The sequence below is a fragment of the Humulus lupulus genome, chromosome X (genome assembly GCF_963169125.1).
Source record: "Humulus lupulus chromosome X, drHumLupu1.1, whole genome shotgun sequence".
Taxonomy (NCBI): Eukaryota; Viridiplantae; Streptophyta; class Magnoliopsida; order Rosales; family Cannabaceae; genus Humulus; species Humulus lupulus.
Window position 1 is genome coordinate 62,863,446 of NC_084802.1, and position 7,662 is coordinate 62,871,107.

General features: G+C 37.4%; 1 long non-coding RNA gene and 1 other non-coding gene across 2 annotated transcripts; one reads left to right on the forward strand and one right to left on the reverse strand.

Moving 5' to 3' along the window:
- The first annotated feature begins 204 nt into the window (after positions 1–204).
- LOC133805267 (uncharacterized) lies at positions 205–1,037 on the forward strand. Its single transcript, XR_009878901.1, has 3 exons — positions 205–336; positions 682–855; positions 937–1,037. It is a non-coding gene; the product is annotated as an uncharacterized LOC133805267 (long non-coding RNA).
- A 5,158-nt stretch (positions 1,038–6,195) lies between these two features.
- On the reverse strand, positions 6,196–6,302 carry LOC133807649 (small nucleolar RNA R71). Its single transcript, XR_009879550.1, has one exon. It is a non-coding gene; the product is annotated as a small nucleolar RNA R71 (small nucleolar RNA).
- Positions 6,303–7,662: the final 1,360 nt, after the last annotated feature.

Sequence of the window (7,662 nt, forward strand, 5' to 3'; positions counted from 1 at the left end):
CTTTGACATTATGATTCATTTAATGGTTCATCTAGTAAGGGAAGCCAAGTTGTGTGGACCAGTTTCGGTGAGATGGATGTATCCATTTGAAAGAAGTATGAAGGTGTTGAAAAGTTATGTGCGTAATCATTATCGTCCTGAAGCTAGTATGGTTGAATGTTATATATCGGAAGAGGCAGTAGAATTTTGCTCAGAATACATGAGTGGGGTTGTACAAGTTCCCGTTGACCCGGAGTTTATAGGAGAACGCGAGGCTATCTTCATCACTTCGGAAGACGTTTATCAAGCAGCCTCCATGGATAATATTGGATCCTTAGCTATGCTGTTTGGTATGAGGTATGTATCAATCTGTTATGTCATTACAAACTATTAGAGGAGTTTGAATATATTAGATATTCATCCGTAGTGAAGTAAGTTCTGAGATGAAATTGTGTGCTGCGGAGATAACAGAAGGTTGATAACATGTGTGTCTTAGTGAAGTAGGTTCTACGAATTTTGTGTGCTGCGGTGGCTTATGGTTGAGAACATGCATGTTGTTTGTTGTATGTTTTGTCTGAATTGAATTTATAGGTTCTAATAATTTTGGATATGCTATAGAAACAGAGGAAACTCTGCCCAATTTTTTTTGACGATATTAATTTATTAATTGAAAATGTAATATGAATGATTGATTCTCTACAGATGCATTTGGGAAAGCATGCACCCAAATTCACGACAATTATATAAATTTTTTGACACCGAACATCTTTCTATTGGCAATGATGAAAGTAAAAACTATACGGTGGATCTTATAGCCAAATGGATGATGACTATGGATAGACGAGGCCAAATATATTTCATTCCTTGGATTGTTGAGTAAGAACGAACTACTTAAACATTATCACTACTATGGTTGAATTTTAATTTTATAATAATCATATTTTATTATTATTTTAGTCGACATTGGATGTTGGTGCTCGTGATGATGTGGGGGATGACCATAATTTTGGACCCTTTAAAAAATCATAAATCTCCACCAATAATTACGGAGGTTATGGGAAAGTAAGTTCTTCAATTGTATGTATACATTATTAATTTTTAAAAGTTGAGAGCATAATATGTATTTAATTAATTTTAATTTTTGTAGAGCATACGCACAGTGTTTGGAAAATGAATACATCGGCACATTTACAAAATTGGTGAGAGGTTCTTGTCCAAAACAACCTGAAAGTCATGAATGTGGTTATTATGTACTAAGATACATTTAAGATCTTGTAAATGCACCGAATCCGGCAGAAGTTATCAAGAAGAAAGTATGTTATATTTTAAACTCTTTTTTGCTTAAGAAAAACTAGATAGAGTATTTAATTATCTAATCTATATTAACTTTTCAATTTTGCAATGGTTTGACAAAAAGCAATTCAATGTCAAAGAGGATCTACTACCACTACAAAGTGATTGGTTAGCTAGATTAATGTCATTTGTTTATGAAATCTAAATTTTTGTATGTATGTAAGATTAAAGTGCTAACTTATATTGGTTAGAATAATTAAAGTCTTTGATTCATTACTAGCCAATTATTTTGTATTAGATATGAAATGTATATATAACAATTTAACAAATTAGTTATACTATTGAAAATAATTATGTATAATTAAAATTGAAAATTAATTTTTTTATTAAAAATGCTGGGTTATCAACCGAAATTGAATTTTTTTTTTAATGAGAAGCTCTTTTCTTTGCGGTTGTACTAAGCAAACCGCGGAGAAAAGAGACTTTTCTCCGCGGTTGTAATAAACAAACCGTAGAGAAAGGTCTCTTTTCTCCGCGGTTTTCTTATTACAACCGCAGAGAAAAGTCTCTTTTCTTTGCGGTTGGCTTACTACAACCACAGAGAAAAGTGTAGCTTTTCTCCGCGGTTTGTGTAACACTTTTCTCTGCGGTCGAATACACTGCGCTTTTCAATACTCTCGAAAACCGCAGTGTATTGAGTAAAAAAACCGCAGAGAAAAGCCTTTTTTGTAGTAGTGCTCTCTCTCGGCTAGTTCTATCCTCTCTCTCTCTCTCTCGTTTTGCTCTTGTTCCCTTAGAACACTTGGGGAGCCTTTGATTGTTGAAGAGAAAGCTTGGGGATTAAAAGGAATTGGAGCTAGAATTTAAAGTCAAGGGCAGTATAGGATTGTTCTTAGTTACTGAGGTAATGATTATGGCCATTAATTGTTTTGAGTTTTTCTTTGTCTTGGATGTTCTTGAGCTTTAAAGCTTAAAGCTTTATTTTGGGTTTAAAAGAGTTTTGGTAAAGGTTGTGATGATATGTTTCTGTTTTTGGTGTATTACTATGAGTTTAAGGCTCATTTCTAGGTTTGGTTGCCCTTTGGGGTTGGTTTTAAGGTTTGAGACTCGGAGAACACGAAGAGAAAAACCCAGAAATTGGGTTCTCTATCTTTGGCGCTACAGCGCCCAGTAGGTGGCGCTACAGGGCCATTGGGTCTCTATCTTTTGCGCTGTAGCGCCCAGTGGATGGCACTACAACGCAGGTTGGGTTGTCAAGTTGGCGTTTTTGGATTTGGTGCCGTAGCGCTGTACTATTTTTCAGGGCATGAATTTTTGTACTTTTTGGGGTATTGGCCGAAGGGCTCGGGGGACGATTCCACCAACCTGTTTGGTGGGATTGGAGGTCCCGGGAGCGCGGGATTGGTCCCGGGATTTGATTTTGGAACTTAAACTCATTGAAACATAATTTATGGTTGTGACTAGGTTACCACTAGGGCTCGGGATAGGATCGTGCTCCAAGGGTCGTTTATATATAACTTGTGCTCAAGCCACATGTAAGAAAACTACACCCAATACGTAGTATATGTGATTAGGGCTTGGCCCATTTGTTGATTATAACTATGAATAGGGTTCGGGCCTCTGAGAATGAATGTGATTGAGGCTATGTTTATGCTCGTTGATTAAGCATGCTTGAATGCTCTGTATCTGGATAATTGTTTACATTGTCAGCATAATTAGGGCTCGACCCCGTTAAGGAACATGGTTATTACTATGTTTGAATCTGATTGGCTAAAATTTATGATTATCCTGTATGCATACTTGAATTATCTGAAGTATACTTATATCTATCTGTATCTGTATTTGTATATGCACCTATAGCAGGATATTTGGGTAACTATTACAGCCTTGACTTATTAGTCAAGAGAATCAATAGCGCACTGCGCACTAATCGAAAGGCTAGGGCCCGATCAAGGACGCACTATTATGTTGACCGACCCTATGGTCGCTTGGAAAACAAAGCGCTTGGCTAGCTCTATGGCTATTTACTCAAAGCTAGGGAAAAGTGCCCCGGGTGACTCTATGGTCACATAGCTAGGGCATAGGGCCCCAGGTTGACTCTATGGTCATCTATTCAAGGCAAAGGGCCCTAGGTTGACTCTATGGTCATCTATTCAGGGAAAAAGACCCTAAGTTGACTTTATGGTCATTTAACTAGGTCTGCGGGCCCCATAATGATTCTATAATCATTTATTTGTACTTGTATGCATGCATGAGTAGGTTATTACTGCTGGACATGCTAGATATACATCTGAATCAGTATATATTTTTCATGCACTTGTATTAAGTTTTCTTGCTGGACCTTGGCTCACGGGTGTTATGTGGTGCATGTAAAGGGAAAGTAAAGCTGGACCAGCCATGAGTTGGAGAGCTTATGTGGCGATGTGTACATATGCGGACACTTGACCACCACGGCCCAGGTTTCTCAGAGGAACTAGGGTTAAACCCTATTTTTGCCGCTTAGGTCGGCGGATTGTAACTTTTGAGTTGTAATGACCATTTTGGAACTGTAAACAACTTTGTAAACGTTTATTATGGGATCCCATGTACAGTTTAACATTTTCATGAAATATCCATTCCTTTTGATCGAAATTTTTAACACTAGACCTTTAATCACATTTAGATGCACATTTATAGCCTAATAACTCGTTTAGCGAGTTAAGCACTACTTAAAATACACAGTGTAATGATCTTGGATAACCAAGGCGTTACAGGTTCATTAAGTCATAATTTGGTATGCTAATTGTAATGTTACCTAGTAATATTAGCTTGGTATTGGATCCCTTTCTAAAGTCTCTATTATATCAACTGAAAACCTATTGAACAACAATCCGAGACTCTGCGATACTATTTTTGGTCTAGGTGAATAAGAACATGAAAACTTTTCCTTATGTCATGATTAGGTATGCTTGGTGTAATGTTATTTAGTAATTAAGATCATTAGTAATGATAAACGAGTTTTAGACTCGTTTATCTATGTGTTTTCAAGTTAAGTATTAGGTGTTCAGTTTTGTTTTGTTCTATTTTACGCTTGTTTTTATGTGTTTTCAGGTGTCGACGGGCTTAGGTGACTTAGGTCTGGAAACATGATGGAAAAACCGACAAAAGGACAAAAGTTGGTGAAAAACGGTGTTTCAGGGAAATTTTTGCGACCGCAGGAAGAGGATTATGTGGCCATAATTCTAGAAGAGTTGGGCATTTCTAGGGCATTCATGCGACCGCAGGAATGACATCTTGCGACCGTAGGATATGTCTAGAAATGTAAAAAATGCAGATTTTTAATGAAGGGTGTTTTAGTCATTTCATGTTTAAAAAAATGCTAATTAGGTTTAAATCACAATTAAGGAGAGAAAATGAGGCACTTTTTTTGCAGACCTAGACTGGAGAAGAGGTTTGGGAGTGCTTTGGATGAAGATTGGATCTATCATTTAGAGTTCTTTTCATCTCTTTTTACTTTTAGTTTATGTTAATTTCATGTTTATGGATTTCTTAGTAATGAACATGAACTAAATTCTATTTAGGTTTTTCAATTGAATCTCTTGAAGCTTTATTATGAATTAATGCAAGTTTTCTATTTCTTCTTCATCTAAGATCTATTCAATTTGTGTTTATAGTGTATGTGATTGACTGCGCACCATTTACATGCTATTTATGAATTTGAATCAAAATCTGAGAAGTGAGATTTGGATATTCTAAAATTGAATAGACATAGATTTCAATTTAGAATGAGAGTATCAAATTGGTCTATGTGATTTAGGGCCTGAGTTCATTGCTTCCTATTGTTTAAATTTCTCATAGAAATATAGAGAATATGCATCAGGTCGAGTTTTATATTTCTTAACCCGAATATTTAACACTTTTGCATGTCTTTCATCTTAATGAGAAGAATTATCTTTGTGATTGCATTAATGAATAGTAAAGTGGATAGTAGAGGAGATTAGAATCCCTAATTTCTCATATATATATATATATTTGAATCAAGTTTATTGCAAGTTTATTGTTCTTTGTTGTTCTTCATTTAATTTTGTTATTTATTTTTCTTAGTTTTAAAAAAAATTCCAATTTCGATTAACAAATAGAAAATAAAATAGGCTATTGGTACTTGATAATCAGTCTCCGTGGGAACAATATCGGTCTTACCGAAATAAACTACAAAAGCCATTACGTATACTTGCGCAGCTTTAAATTTTCGCAACAAGTTTTTGGCGCCGTTGCTGGGGACTGATAAATTTATCAATATCAAATAGCAAGTTTTGTTTCTAATTTGGTTGGTTCTCTTGAAATAATTTCTAACTTGTTTGGCTATAGTTGTTCTCTATCTCAGGTATTTTCTTTATATGCGCAGTAGATGGGGAGCTGATAGTATAGTTCCAATTAATCTTGAGATCGAGAAAGAGTGCAAGCAAAACCGAAGAAACAAGAGGGCTGAAAGTCATACTGTTGTTACAGCTGATATTAATAATAACAGTGTGGAAAACATGAACGGGGAAGTACCATAAGATCAGAATTATGTTGGTCAAAGACCTCTACAGGACTATGTACTCCCTACTGTCACAGGGGTACACTCATGCATCCATCCACCAACTATAGGAAAAAAAATTTGAGATCAAGCCTACTATCTTGCAGATCGTCCAAACTGCAGTTCAATTTGGTGGCCTCCCCACTGAAGACCCAAATATGCACATAGCCAATTTTCTGGAGTTGTGTGCCACCTTCTAGATGAACGGGGTGAGTGATGATGCCATTAGATTGTGCTTGTTCCCATTCTCACTATGGGAGCGAGCGAAAAGTTGGCTGAATTCACTTGAGGCCAATACTATCACCACTTAGGATGTTGTAGCTCAGAAGTTCTTAGTGAAGTTCTTTCCACCTGCCAAGGCTGCTAAACTGAGAGGGGAGATCAATAACTGCTCTCAACTTGAGGGAGAATCTTTGTATGATGCTTGGGAGAGGTTCAAGGACTTGATTAGAAAATGTCCTCACCATGTCATTGAGAAGTGGATGTTGGTCCACAACTTTTACAATGGTTTGTGCGGTACCACTCGCACAATTATTGATGCAGTAGTGGGAGGAGCATTTATGAGCAAAAGTGCTAATGAAGCTAATGAACTCTTAGAGGAAATGGCCAATAATAATTACTGATGGCCAAGTGAACGATCGGGCAATAATAAAAAGGTTGCAGGGGTTCATGAACCTGATGCAATCACAGCCATAACTGCTCAAGTTGCGTCTTTAACTAAGCAGTTGCAACAAATGCCATGTCTGCCCAGGTTGTGCAAGCCCAAGTAATGTGTGAATTGTGTGGGGGACCTCATCCTTTTGACCAGTGCCAAGCTGCTTTAGATCCCAACAATGTCCCATTAGATCAAGCTCAAATCCAAGCAGTGGGTAATTTTCAGAGGCCCTACAATAACCCCTACTTCAACTCATTTAATTCGGGTTTGAGAAACCATCCTAACTTTTCCTGGAGAAATAATCAGGGCCAACAATAACTATTTCAACCACAGTAGCAGCGACCTATGACTCAAGCTCCACCACAAGCATCAACCTCTCAGCAACATAGGCCACCAGCTCCTACAAAACAACCTAGTGAATTGCAGGCTACCCTATTGACTCTCACCAACACTCAAACTCAGTTTATGACTGAGACTAGATCCTCCATAAAAAAATTCGAGATGCAAGTGGGGCAGCTGGCCAATATGTTGAATACTAGGCCTCAAGGGAATTTTTCTAGCACTGTGGTAAATCCTACGGAGCAGTGTCAAACTATCACTTTGAGGAGCAGGAAAGAATTGAGGGTCCTTCTCTAAAGGGGACTCAAGAAAAGAAGGCAGAAGAAGAGGGGAGTTGTGAAAAAGTTAGCCCCAAGTGGAGAAAAAGGTCACTGAAGGCCTTGCAACCAAAGAGAAGATTCAACCGGTAGTTGTTGATTCTAATGTCAAAATCTTGTATCCACAACGACTCCGAAAGACTTCTCTTGAGAAACAATTCTCCAAGTTTCTTGAGGTGTTTAAAAAGCTTCACATTAACATCTCATTTGCTGAGGCTTTGGAGCAAATGTCGAGTTATGTGAAATTCATGAAAAAGATTTTATCGAATAAACGAAGGTTGGAAGACTTTGCGACAGTGGCACTTACTGAAGAGTGCAGTGAAATTCTCCAAAGGAAGCTTCCATAAAAGCTTCAAGATCCGGGGAGCTTTACTATTCCTTCTACTATAGGGAAATTTGAATGCAAACATGCTCTTTGTGATCTTGGAGCAAGTATCAATCTCATGCCTCTATCTGTATTTCAGAAGCTTGGTCTTGGTGAGGCAAAGCCTACTACTATTACTCTTCAGCTCGCGGATCGA